General features: G+C 34.0%; 1 long non-coding RNA gene across 8 annotated transcripts; it reads left to right on the top strand.

The window, feature by feature from the left end:
* The first annotated feature begins 3,131 nt into the window (after positions 1 to 3,131).
* LOC143237198 (uncharacterized) lies at positions 3,132 to 13,429 on the top strand. Of its 8 annotated transcripts, none has more exons than XR_013019933.1 (3): positions 3,132 to 4,028; positions 9,864 to 9,957; positions 11,539 to 13,429. It is a non-coding gene; the product is annotated as an uncharacterized LOC143237198 (long non-coding RNA). The 8 variants fall into 8 exon arrangements; XR_013019934.1 differs by lacking the exon at positions 3,132 to 4,028 and adding an exon at positions 5,424 to 5,683; XR_013019916.1 differs by lacking the exon at positions 3,132 to 4,028 and adding an exon at positions 5,424 to 5,683 and having other exon boundaries at positions 11,136 to 13,429.
* The last annotated feature ends 1,807 nt before the right edge of the window (positions 13,430 to 15,236 follow it).

The following is a 15,236-nucleotide window of genomic DNA, read 5'->3' as shown; positions in this document are numbered from 1 at the left end:
TTCTAATACTCTCTACCTACTCCAGTGCGTCCTCTATCCTGGTGCTGTATATAAGTACCTCACTCTAATAATTTTATTACTTTCTCGAGACTGATATCATGCCAGTCTTTCACACAGACTCTTACTGGGAAGGAAGAGCAGGAGGGTGTGAACAAAGGTAATTGAGCCCAGCATGGCCAGGTGGTTATGACGTTTGACTCGTAACCTGAGGGTCGCGGGTTCAAGTCTCCTTCGCACCAAACAATCTCGGCCTTTCAGCTGTGTCGGTGTTATATAGTGATTGTCAATTCCACTGTTTGTTAGTAAAAGAGTAGCCCAAGAGTTGTCAGTGAATGGTGATGACTAGTCGCCTTCTCTCTACTCTTACATTGCTAAATTAGGGACGACTTTCAAAGACAGCGTTCATGTAGCTTTGAGTGAAATTCAAAACAAAGAAATAAACAAAGGCATTTATAATTGGAAAAAAAATATGTTTAAGTAACTGTTAACATCCAAAACATACTCACTTTCACTACCAGTTATAGCTAGAATCCCACATTGAGGAGGTGGAGGGGCTGGTGAGAGTACTATCCATACAGAAAGTGTTTGCACATATTATGGGTGCACCAAGATAAGATTTATAGCCGAATGAAGAAACTGCACTACATCCAGAACAGGTATGCTGTTTACCCGGAGCTTAGTTCCTGTATCAAGTATGGAATTAGAAATGCGAAAATGAGTAACCAGTACTATAGGCCAGTACCAATCAGATAGCCGAGGTTTCACTACTGGGGTCTTGGCAATTTTTCCCCACAGTGGTGACTGGGGCATTGGACAGTGATGCAATATATAGATATACCTTTGATTGGATCCCAAACTATAGCCATGGAATGATGCATTTTGAACAACCAGAATCATAGTGAGAAGGTAAGCAACACCTAAACAAACAAACCATCTCCTTCACCTGAAAAAGTCCAAAAGGCTCAGAATGATGGATCATGTATGCTTTTCTCAACCAAAGGAGAATAACTAATCTGGTCTATAATTATGAAAATTTATCTTCACACCCCAACAAAGTTGGAAAGAAGGAAACCTTTCACTTATTCCAAAACTATGAGGATTCACTTAACCACTCTGGAGGAAACTCCTCTTCCACCATCTCAGTGACTGAAAAGTGGGTGTGGTCAAAATTTCCTAGCTCCACGAATAGAATCTGGAGAATAATGCATGTTGAGGTATTATGGGGAACAGTGCAACAGGTGAACCAGATTCATTAAATACTTAAAAGCAAACCAACCCTAAGTTATTCAGTACAATGATCAGGAGAGGCAAGTGAAATCCCCTTTAGCTTTAGTCATGGTAGTCCATATGTGGCAGGTTTACACAGTATGGTAATACCACCAAGTGATTTCCTGGGTGGTCTTATGGAACACCTCATTTCTGCAGAGCCTGATGCAACTGGTAGAAATTATACTGAAATAGTAGTTGATGGTGTAGAATTGGTTTGATAAAAGCACAACTATATGGGCACCACTCGCCACATAGTTAAATTCTGTGAAAATAAGATAAGAGACCCTGAGAGGAAGAAACAAAAATGCTCACCCATGAGAAAAGAGGTCCAAAATTTGAAAATAAGGAACTCTAGACCACGTCTTCTTAATGAGAAACATAAGATACCACTGTGTAAAAGCAGAGTGAAGCCTGATGATTTACTCCTTAACTCTCTCAACATGGGTTCGGTCATTTTAACCAACCACGTGACCTCTTTCTACTCTTGCAATTTATAGATTTGATACTAGTATCGTTTAAAAAGTGTATATATTTTCATGAAATTTGGTAGTCTTTCAGTAAAAATTAAAAATATTTCATATAAAAACAATTTTAGTCAAGTAAGAAAATATTTGTCCTTGAATATATCGAGCATTCGTTTTGAATAGTCCATGTGAAAAGTGATTATGTTAAAATTAAAAATACTTTTCTTCATCTAAAAAATCTCAAATTTCGTTTGTGTAATCTCTAAAATACCCTAAATAGGTTTGAAATGTTTGTTTTCAGTAAATCGAAAGAAATATAAATTATCCCTTTTTTCTTTCTGAAATGACATCAAATGTAACATTAAACTACATTCATTTATCCCAAATAGCTTAAAATCGTTACAATGTGCATCTATTTATAATTAAATTTTATTGTTTTATTGTCATTTTGATTGTCCTTTGTTCTTCGGATTTACAACGCTAAAATCAGGGGTTCGATTCCCTCGGTGGGCTTAGCAGATAGCCCGATGTGGCTTTGGTGTGAGAAAACACACACACACACACACACACATACATACGATTGTCCTTTGAATTGTGTCTAATTACTATTGCTGCCATTATAAGTAGAAAGTCACTTGGGAAATGTGCATATCACATTAAGCTATTGAATTACCTTACTCGTGAGCTAATCCAAGTTGATCGCGTGCATGCTTCGTGAACTATTTTATTATATCATTTATTTTACCTAATTGAACCTTAACTAACCTAAAGTTAACCCTGTTTTACGTTTTAACATGAAAAACAAGACAAAATAATTTCAGTGTTTTTGTTCGCTATCGACTATAAATGACGCCCCCAGTGGCTCAGCGGTATGTTTGCGGACTTACAATGCTATAAACCGGGTTTCGATACACGGCAGAGCATGGATAGCCCATTGTGTAGTTTTGTGCTTAATTCAAAACAACAACAACTATCGATGACACTTAATCCTATTCTTTTATACTAATAGTAGTAGTACATTACTAGTTGCATTACAAATGAAACTGACGATAACATATTCAGAACACAACGCCATGTAATACATCAATTGATAGACGAAAACATTTGTTTTCTAGTGATTATAGATAGTATATAATTAACCATAAGACAGAACCATTAACAAACCTGATAAAAAGAATGCGACATGTGGGTGTGACAGAAAAGGGGTCTGTTTTCCATTTGATAGCTCTGTACCCAAACACAATTGAAGGCTATAAAATTATGGTTTGTCTGAGTAATGACAATTTTACAGTGGGTAATTTACATTTAATTTCATAGTTACTGGATGGGTAGTGGATGTAATAAAGAGAAGATACCTAGAGAAAATGTATCACACTAGGGGAATTTCGTAGTTTTCAAATATTACCTTATAGAATTAAAAACTTAAAACTCATATACTATTAAAATATGGATTATAAGCTTTGATTATATGCTATAGTAATAATAAAAAAGTAAGACACTAAAACCTTGTTTCATACGGAGTAAAGGATGCCCATGGTGATAGGGTTAAGAAGCCCAGACTTTGCTTGTTGAAGAGCAAGGACAAATACACAGTATAAGGAATCTTCGTCGTCTGAGCATACTCTGAAACTCCTTACTACTGTACCCTCATCATTGAAGAATGGAATTTCTGAAGATAATGGAGCTGTGGAGAAGGTGGAAGTAGAGAAACCAATTTGTAACAGTATCCCTCGAGATCGAACAATGATCTCTATTAACCTTAATATGACGGGTCACAGGTCAAAGGCCACGTCATTGCGTTTGTTCACTCGTATTTACAATTTTATAAATTGGTGTAATTAAGTTTGGCATCAAACTGTAAATTATAATCTTAGTCATTATATTATAATTATACACTATTTAATTTATTTATTTAAAAACACCGCTATACATTGATTTTTGTGTCAAATTGTATGTTGACTACAGTACTGGTTCAAATTAAATATTTGTGTTGTAAAAATACGAAGTATATTTATTTGTACGAATAAGAAACTTACAATAGTGATATTAAAAAGCTGTAATATAAAATAAAAACCTCCTATCATTCTATGTGGCAAGTTATCACTAAATCAAACAGTTACCCCCCCCCGTTCAACTCCTTGTATTTTTGGAAATGGTCCCTTATATACATTTAATTCTAAATATGTCATGTGAATAACCAGTAGAAAGCTAAAAAAATATCCCACAATTTGTCCTTCCAGCAATTTACAAATATAACGGCGTCATTTCTTTATTTCGAGACACATCTTCATGCACGTAAGTCGAGTTTTTAACTTATTTTAAATTCCATTTTTTTCCACCCACATACAGCTCCGTTATTAAACTTGATAAATTATAATGGATTTGTACTGTATCGGTCTCCAATAGCACGTTGGTATGTCTGCAGACTTACAACACTAGAATACAGGTTTCGATATCCGTGATGAACAAAGCTCAAAGAGCCCATTTTGTTGCTTTGTGCATCACTTCAAATACCAAATTACTAAATTTGTGGTATCAGCATATGATGTAGTAATTTTTATGGTTATTCAAGCGTATAAATAAAACCTATAAATATATTTCGTTTCACATCCTCCACTTTCCAAATTTCTTATGGCTTAGCAATGTACGACAAGGAGCAGCTGAGTACATAAGTTGCAACTAGAAAAGGTATTTTTAATCTTAAAATGAAAATTACTCTGCATGTTGCCTGTTTAACATTCTGAAAGAAACAAAATTATGAGAAAATCTGTAATTAAAATATATTAATTCTTAATAAAAAACCCTTATATTTTGTATATGAAAGCATTTTAATGTTTACTGATAACTTACAAAATTTATAAACACATGCGAACATTATTAAAAATCAGTATAATTAGTCTCATGGATACCTTCATGGTTATGAACTGGTTGGATTCCACCCAACATGTAATGAAAGGGTTAAGGAAACCAGGAAAAACAGGAAATAAATCTGTAGAATCCCTGTTCACTTATAGATCAATAAAAGGATCACTGTGTTCTCGTTGCACAGGTACGAGGGGTTCATCTGATACCAAAATTCCCAGCATAAAAAGAACCATTCATGCAGTGAGAGAAGGGGTGGTGTATAAGAGTGTGGCATCCTATTTTACGTTGTTTAACAGAATGTGAGAGCTAGGCTAACTGGGAACTGAGATGAAAAATAAAAATACCTAGTCTGATGGCACATTTAACTGAGAAAACATAGATATCACAGTCCCAAACGAGAAGCCTACTTGGGTTGTATCTAAAAGTAGAAACAGTGTAAACCTATTCTGAGTACCAATATACTAAGAAATTTATATCAGGTATTCATGAAAATGATGAAACTTTGCCCTCTCTGTAGAAACCAAAAACTTCGAAACTCCAGCAGCAACTAGGAGGAATGTGGAAGCTGAATATTGAACCACATACGTGCTAATAATGGATCCTCTCGTTCTCAATGAAACTGGTAATGTTGAGAATCTTCTAACAAAGTGATATGAAACGAAAAAAAATTTCGAAGTTGACTTGTAAGTTCTTAAACTTACTCTGTCCCATGATGGAACACAGACCTTATTAGTTGACCTACAAACACCACCCTAGAACCACGAAAATTGAGAAGCAGATATTTTTTGGCAGTCTGAAAAATTATTCCGTCTGGTGGTGATAGACTAAACTAAAGTTCTGATAATGTGTCAGATAAGGCCTAATTGCCCATTCATGTAACTAAGGAGTAAAACTTCCAGCAGGTATCACAATTCCCGACTACGAAGAAAATATTCACTTTCAGACCTGTTAGCCATAAAATAAGTTGCAGGCTATAAAGTAACAGGGAACTAGTCCAAAACATCACATGATCAAAGAATCAGCACAAGAAAAACAAATCACAGGCAGCTTATTTCAAAGTGGACTTCACTCCATAATTTTCATAGGTGAGCTAAAGGTAATGTTAAAGTTTGTAAATTGTTTTATTAGAGCAAAGTAACTGTAGACGATCCGCCATGTACACCATAGAGAATCAAACGAGGTACTGCGAGTCTGTAGACTTACCACTAACTCACAAAAGGCTGAAAACCGAACAGACTAAAAATGAGGCACAGGAAGTAGGTTAAACATACGTACTTAGTGTGGGTAAACTGCTTGTACATGCCAGCTTGTGTGTCTCAGTGATAAACGATGCTAAAGTTGAGATTTCAAACTCGTGGATTGTGAGACAGAAACTGCAGTTTAAGTATTCTTTTGTAAGGTATCCTTTGAAATAAAATAATTAAAATTTAGTCAACATAAAAACTGAAATTATAACAAACAATACAATGTTAATTTCATATTCATATATTGATAGTAAAGTGGTTTGATTTAATTTTGAATGTAAAATTGTACAAACAAAGAAACTTAAAAATGATGTTGGGACTGCAGGATCAAACTGTATGTACTCACCATTAGATGTCATTCTAAAATATGAGCTTCATGTTTACTTCAGATTTCATGTCTCAATCTGAAACTTATTACTAAGATCAATGATATCCCAGAAGTCTTGCAGAACTTGCTCTGCACAGATAATTAATCCATCAGCTTTAGCCATTTTGCACTGTTAATTCAGTAAAGAATACTTGCAAGCTCATACAGTCTACCTCTACTTATTGACAAAAGTTATGTAAACTGTAGTGCCAGAAGAATAGAAATTAGTTCTGTTCCATTACTGAAGTATTCACTATAATACAAAGTAAGGGATTATGTTTTTAATCTAATAACATTTCTTTAATTTGGACCCATTTATAAAGCCATATGGCAAGAATTAGAAATATATACAACATTTTGTGCTGTTCAAGTGACAACCAAATATGAGAAAAAACACAAGGTTTGAGAGTATAGAACAAGGTCACAAGTAGTAGATCAGGTAAAGACCAACAGAAAAGCATGAGTACAAATGAAGTCTGTAGATATGTTGTCTGAGCTGTGGTTAATTACAATTCACCCAACCTTACATTGGAATCTGAATTTTTGCATGAAGAAATGAATTCTGAATATTTTTGTATATTCCATTCTTCAATTAGCCATTCTCTGTTGCTGAGCATTATCAAACCATTTTCATGACACACTGAATATTAAGCAATCACTTCAGCCTTACACCCACCACTATACTGGTACAGGTATGTTGATGGTACAATTGCTGGATTCGCATCTACAGAACACACACTTAAGTTTTTCAACCACATTAATTCTATAAACCCCAACATTAAGTTTACCTGTGAATATAAAAAAACTAACCAAATAGCATTTCTCAACCTCAAGATCACAAGAACCAATACACAATTCAAAACAGAAATCCACAAAAAATTCACATGTACTTGACTATACATTCCCTGGGTTTGGTTTGTTTTAAATTTCGCACAAAGCTACACGAGGGCTATCTGCTATCTGTCCCTAATTTTGCAGTGTAAGACTAGAGGGAAGGCAGCTAATCATCACCACCTACTGCCAACTCTTGAGCTACCCTTTTACCAACGAATAGTGGGATTGACCGTCATAATATATTGACCCCACAGCTGAAAAAGTGAGCCTGTTTGCTGGGACCCTAAGATTACAAGTCAAGTGCCTTAACCATCTGGCCATGCCAAGCCCCATTCCCTGGGACTTAGCACATGGAAAGAAACAAAACAAAAACTCAACATACTAAGAAACCAAATAAACACAGCCACAAAACTATGTTCACCTGATAAAATTAATGATGAAATCAACAAAATAAAACAACACTTCATCAACATCAACACATTTCCAAAAACCATTGAAAAAATCATATGCACACACCTAGATTAACAACAAACGATAATAAATCCCAAGATACAACAAACTACAAAACCTTAAACTGCTGCATACCATATATTCCCAACATTAGCAAAAAAATAACCAATATTTGAAAAACTTATAACAAAACACAACATTCCAGTAAACAACAAATTTATTCAAAAATCAGATACAAAACTAAAGTCCATACTATGTAAAACCTACACCAACAAACTCGATACCAACATTATTTAAAAAATATCAGTTTATCCCTTAAGTAATGTCCGATTTTAGGTTCAGTAAAAGAAAAGGATTTCAAATGCTTTTAATGTTATTTAATCAATAATATATGTTTCATTATTATTAATTACTTCTGCCAATGATTGACAAGCTTCTGAATGACACTTCTATAAAATTCGTGGAGTTTGGAGGAAAAGAATGTAGAGAGGGTAGTTTTGACATCTTCAGGTGTTCCAAGCTCTTTTCTCTCAAGATAGTTCTGCAAACTTCTGAATAGCTGATAATCAGATGGGGTAAGGTCTGGAAAATAAGGAGGATGTGGAAATTTTTCACAGTGAAGCTCTTCAATCTTTGTAAATATGATCCTTGCTGTATGGGCCATGTATTATCCTGATGTAACATAACACCTTTACAATTGATCAAAGCAGGCCTCTTTTCTTTCGGTGCAACATTCAAGTGCTCTAACTTCTAATAAAAGTCTGATGTAATAGCAACATTGAGTGGCAGCAACTCAAAGTAGATCACACCAACAATATCCCACTAAATGCTTAACAAGACTTTCCTTGGGTAGAGGCCCATTTTGAGCTGTACTTTTAGCTAATTTACCTGCACTGAGCCATTGTCTGTGGCACTTAACATTTTTATAATATATCCATTTTGCACCTCTAGTCACTAACCTGTCCAAAAAGGTGAGTTACGTTCACAAGAGTGCAGAGAAGTGCAAATGTCCACTCTTGCTCTCAGGTTGGCTTCGGTCAAATCATGGGATAAGCATTTTTCAAGTTTAAACACCTTTCCAAGCTGCTGCAGATGATGGCAAGTTGTTAAATGGTTGAATTAAGTTTATGTGCTAGTTCTTCAACTGTTACAGCACAATCTTCATCCAGTGCAGCCAGCATCAAGTCATCATTAAACTCAACAGGACAACCTGAACGGGGTGCATCACTTAAGCTGTAGTCACCTGATCTGAACTTTTGAAACCACCTTTGATATTTTCTTTCATTGAGAGACTCCACACCATAAACACCTTGAATGTTTCATGTAGTTTCTGCTGCACAATTGTCTTTTTTTAAACTCATAAAACATTATATGCCTGATGTGGTCTTCAGACACATGTATCTTCATAAGGGTTTATTTGATTAAAAATCTGAACAGGTGGAATTGGGTTAGTTTCTTTTAGTTGTCTTGACATTTTTACACACTTCCTACTACACATTTTAGTCATTAAAGCCTTCTACAAAGACAGAAATGATGATGCAGTTTCTGTATTAAATTTTTGGACATTACTTATGAGATGAACTGATATAATGCAATAATTGCCATGGTTTCTGTACTGGAGAAACAAGCAGAAAAATGGAAACCAGACTCAAACAACATAAAAAACCACACTTTCACACTTTTCTGAACACTACAACTCAAGTAAACACAACATAACGAAAGAAAACACTCAGATACTAAGCATGGAAACAAATATAAACAAATGCAAAATGAATGAAGCCCTACTTATATAACAACTAAAACCAAAATGAAAGCAATATAAAGGAACACTTTTATACTTATACTAATTAATAACCTAACATCTAACTACATCGCTGCCTACAATCCTGTACCCGTTTACACTCTCGTCCCTAAGGCATTGGTTGGCAATGGTCATTTGGCACCAGTGTCAAACAATAGTCATACAGATAATATCTAGAAGTTAAACACCATTCAATGTGAATGACCAGTCACATGACATCACATATTGCGTAGAGTAAATCTGAAGTTTTTCAAAGCTAGCAAACTTGTATTTACTCAATCTAATGGATGATCCAGTTTTAGAAACAAATATAACTAAACTTCACGTTAGTAATTTCTCACACACCATGTTTTGTCTTTCTATAGAAATAAAGACCGTTTCATTTTTTCAGTGTATTTATGCTTTAACTTAAAACTCAGCCAGTAAAGGTTTGACACTGCTCTGCAATACCATACTTTTTGCCAACTATTCTGTTTGATGGACTTATCTGATATAGCTCTCGAGGTAATTCAGTTCATTGTAATATATCACATATGTATGCACATTTCTATTGTATTTCTCTGTTAAAGAAACTTTCTTCCTGCTGTTGACCAATCAGAAAGTGACAGTGAAATGGAGAGATATTTATTCCATGTGACAGTCAGAGAAGCATTCCCTGAACACGTGAGTGAGAAGAACACAATGCAACTATCCCATGATAGAGAAGATAAGTTTTATGATCAATACAGCTTTAACAAAGTAACACTTCAAACTGAATTTTGCAAAGAATCTCAGTTAGCTTTAGTATGCTACAAAAATCAGAACTTGAAACATTTGTTTTTGTTGTCAAGGCTATCTATGCCAAATGCTTTGTTTTAAGTTAGGTAAAAACAACTAATTAAAATAAAGTAAAATAAGTATACAAAATACCTTACATATCTAAAATATTTTAGGTTGTGTATTTTATTAAACATGATTAAAATTAAGTGACATTAAGAACACCAATAACTCATAACAAATATGATCAATGTGTACAGTGTTACCATCACTACAGGCACTATCTAATATCAAAGTCAAACCCCGCAATAAAACATAGCTAAAATGATGCTATCACTGATAATTGCAGCAACAGTAAGAAAGTATAATGTGGGTAGTTAGATTTGACTGTCGCAAGGGCAACATAGAGAAATTTATGGGTGAAGAATCTGTGACTAATGCAGAACCTTGTTTCGGAACTCTATGTAAACCAGCTGGCCAAGCAACAAAGAAGGCTTTATCAGAAGAAAACAAAAAACACACTTAATATCATGTTGCTTAAAGTAATATTTTGATTAATTAAAAGCTTGAATCCACACAAGGAGCATGCAGAACTGCAATATCACCAGAAGAGACAGAAGACAGCAACATTACCAAGATAATATCAACACAGTGAGGGATCCAGAGAAAAATAAATTTATAGATGATAAAAATGGACCAATATTCAAGAGAATTGGCATTAAATAATTTCAGAGTCTCTAAACAGCTAAGCAGATTAGTGTAGATTGTACTGCTTAACTTCTAAATGATCCAGGGCAAATGAAATAGCATATTACATAGCAGTGAATATAGAATCTATTGAAGGAACCCTGCGAGTAACAAAAACAAACCACAGTAATCCATGACAAAGCCTAGAGAGTCACATGGTTTAGAACTATTTGTAAAAATTGGAATAAAATAATAGATAGAAATGTGTTTAGAAAATAGAAGACAACATTTACAGTCAGGTATGCTTAACTTCTTCAGGTAACTGAAAGAAATGTCATAAGTGGTGGGGAGTTGATGATTGGATTCTGCAATATCATTTAATACACTGCCCATTTTAGTATAGGGCGTGAAGACATAACAACTGGAATTCTGTAACAAGGGCAGGATCTCACAGCATACTTCAAACACAGTTGCAAATGTCAGACATGAAAATGAAAGTTCATAAGATTCAGTGTGCAAACCTTGGAGTGGAGCTTTGCAGACCAAAGCCTCTGATGACACACAGAGTCCAGCATCTTTAAGCTTAATCAAATGAGAGTACAAAATATCCAGAGTACAGAGAATTCTTCTAAGGTGATAAAGCATGGTAAGTATTAATCAAAGCCTAAACATCAACCAAATTATAACAGAAACATTGACAGTTATACTGTATTACTATAGCCATTTTTACCTAGAAAACATAAAAATAGGCAGGGAGCCTCTTTGTTTTGGTTTATAACACCTTTGCTTATTTCTTTTCAGTTGGAAAAGGTTTATTGACCTCTAAGGATTCTGTCTTGGATTTCTGGGGCAGAATCCTGTCAGGTGAATGTGGTTCAAGTGAACAAGGGTAAGACCAAATAATGGTTCTGCACTTCAAGGCCGACTGAAATAGCCCAAAAATTCACAGTTTTCACTTACAAGGATGGAGATTGGACTATATGTTAACTTGTCAAGTAGCCCATCCATGACAAGGGAAGAAAACAACTCCACTATCTACCACTATCTTCTAAGCCTGATGAGATGTTATTTAAGACTTTAATTTGCTAAACCTCCTCCTCAATCCATTTAATACATGATGTAGAATGAGAGAGCAGTTGACACATGAAGGCTTCAGCTGGTACTTGTTGCTATCAGTCTTTGCAACCACAATGAGCACAAGTTAAATGACTAAGGCAAAATGTTTTAGTCTCTAATCCACTGATAGTGAAAACAAAGGATGATTTAAACATATAATTGGACTGTACATTTCAGTGACAGTATAATGGAGAAAGAGGGTAACAAATGTCAAAATCAGAACCTAGTCAGCCAAGATATTCCATTTCCAAGAGGAGAGATGCTAATGCTCCTTGACTGGAGAGAGCAGCAAGTAACTGTGATTCAATGATATCACTCTCAACAATAACTCCTCTGGAGGAATTAAAAGTAACACAGAAGATAACTTCAATAGTTCACTACTACACGGTAATCATATTTTGACCAACAGGTCTCCAGAAGGTAATTTCTTTATTGAACTTGGACAGTTAGCATGTCCCTTGTAGCCCTTTATATAAAGGTGAGATATCTTGAAAAAAGACTTGTATGATAGAGAATATAATATCACATAATGATTTGAGAAGTCTATATCACAGTTCTCAGTCTCAAGTCATTTAACTTGGTTCAGCTCCTAAATGTTCCAGAATTCCTGACAATTATCTATATTTTAATAAACTGTTGAAATGTAAAGAATTCTAAATAGTAGTAGATATATTCATGCAATGCAATGTGAAAGATTTAGGAAAGCTAACAAATCACTTATATGATTCATTTATTTCATAGAAAAAGTTATTGTACATTTTATGGCTAAATCTTGGCTCAAATATATGGCTGTGCATGCAAAAATGGAAAACAAAACATCATATTTAACATAAGTATGTCCATCTTGAAAGCATGTTTAAACAATGTGTGAAAAAAAAAATCCTTACATGCTCAATGGAATTTGAGAACAAAATGCAATTGTAAAATTAATATTTTACCAGTTATTAACATAAATAGTGTTTATTTGTTTTGAATCTTGCACAAAGGTACATGAGGACTATCTGCACTAATCATCCCTAATTTAACAGTTAGTCATCACCACCTACCACCAACTCTTGGACTACTATTTTACCAATGAATGGTAGGACTGACTGTAACATTATAATGCCCCCATCCTGAAAGAGTGAGCACGTCTAATGTGACAGAGATTCAAATCTGTGATAATAAGTTAACAAGTTGAGCACTCTAACACATGGCTATGCAAGGCAGTGTATATAAACACTATTTCTGCTTAAGTTGTAAGTGTGTTACAATAATGATTGAAAGTATACACACTATACATATACCTCCTATAATGAAAGAGGAAACTGCAAAAATACCATCATTGCTCCTAGTGGCTAATCCATATTTAACCATCAATGGAGTTGTGAAATCTATTAATTTCTAAATACAAATATATTAAATATCCCAATTAATTTCTAGTTTATTAAAACATACATGACAAGTCCAAATGTAAAAAGCCTAAGTGAAGTTAGAAGACAAACAAGCAGATCTTAGATTATAGTAAGATAAATATGAATACATACATTTCAGAAAATCTCTCTCTTCACTAGATAGATCAAAAGTTAGGGGCCTGCTCTTTAGGTGTCAATATCTTGATCATCTGACTGCCCTGTACAGATGAAGACATCAAGCAATTGTGTATCATCTCTTCTGTTACTGCTTAAAAGCTGGAATTATTACATTCTGCTAAATGCTATACTTTCACTTCTTTTTGTTGGGAAGGATGTGTTACCATGACAAAGACATCACAGGTTGAGGCTGCTCTTATACAAAGTTCTAGTTCTTGTAGTACTATTTGCCAACACTTTTCATCATCAGAAGGCTCCTTATGGTGGTGGTAATGATCAAATTGTAGCATACTGTTCAACATAATTTGTTTATGGCCATTTCCAAGAATTCCATCCAGTATGGGGCTTCAAGAAAACTGGACACCTATCTTCACAGCTTGAATACAGACTGCTCCATTTGCAGTGTAATCATGATCTGTAACACCATCTTACAAGTTTTTACCACTATCCTTGAAAACAAGAACAACTAATATATCAGATCCCAGTTTATTCATATTGTTGGTGAATTGTGTATCAAGCTCTGGAAGTGTAAGGAAGAACTGTTCAGTAAAGGAGTTCTCTTAGTCAAGTGAGGTTCCCCTGTTCTCACTCTCAGATCAGTATAGCTTTCCTCCTCTGTTAAAGTTCTTACTGAATGTAGGAACTCTCTTGAACACTTTCTCATAATGAGCAACAGAGAGAAAGATAAGTAGCTGAAAATACAAATCAGCTACCATTTCCAAAATAAGCACATCCTGGTTATTTTGTAAAACCAAACCCATTTTATGGAGGTAAAATGTGTTAATTTCAAGGATAAAGGACCAAATACATTATAACATAACTGTAGTGATTTGAGGTGGTGAAATAAAAGAAAGAAGCTTAGTATGAAATTTAGGCAAAAATAAATGGTATTGCACTTATTTTTAGAAGGAGTAAATATATGCTTTTTATGAATAAAATTTATTTTACCATTTGAGTTAGTTTTGATCAATGTCTCATCTTTGTAGAAATATTTAAAACATTAAGATAAATCTATATCACAATACTTTTCATCATATATTTATTATTTCTTTTTTAAAAACCAAAAATAACTTCAGCCTGGCATTATGTGTGTAACATCCATTTTAATTCCTTTCTTATAATAAATTTTAGGAACTTGTTTTCATTGTACAAAATTTGTCACAAAGTAATATGTGTGAATTTTCCATCTATTTCAAATTGCAGTTTCTTGATAGCTAATAAAACAAGTGATATAAAAATCATGATTAACATTAAAACAGAAGGAACTACAATATTTATTTAGTCCTAATTGGTATTATTATGCGATGCACATTTCTATGAATATGCAAGATTAATTCTATAAATTACACAATGTTTAGCTTCTCCGAACTTCCACTATTTTACATTTTCAATATAGCAAAGAACAACATTAAATGATCAGGACAGTTACAACACAAGTAATCACTTGAAAAGATTCGCAAGTATTTACAATTTTCGTTTTTATGAACATTCACTCTTACAAAATTTTTAGTTGTTTAAAAATCTGCATAGAATTAATTTTGAAGCTAGAAAACTTGATGTCACCAACTATTAGAAAACAATTATATTAATGTTTTAGAAGCAATCACAATGAAACAAGATGCATTAAATTTATTATGAGAGTTGAAATAAAGACAATGTTTGATTTTAACCAAAATGAAATACCATAATCTTCATTCATATGATCCACTACCCAATTATAAGCAAAGACAGCAAAAATTATTCATCTTGTATTTTAAATCAAGAACTGGAGATTTTGAAATATTTTACTGAACTTGATACTTAAGAGATTCT

The sequence above is a fragment of the Tachypleus tridentatus genome, chromosome 2 (assembly GCF_004210375.1).
Source record: "Tachypleus tridentatus isolate NWPU-2018 chromosome 2, ASM421037v1, whole genome shotgun sequence".
NCBI lineage: Eukaryota > Metazoa > Arthropoda > Merostomata > Xiphosura > Limulidae > Tachypleus > Tachypleus tridentatus.
The sequence above is the reverse complement of the archived record's forward strand: the minus strand, read 5'-3'. Positions and strand labels throughout refer to the sequence as shown.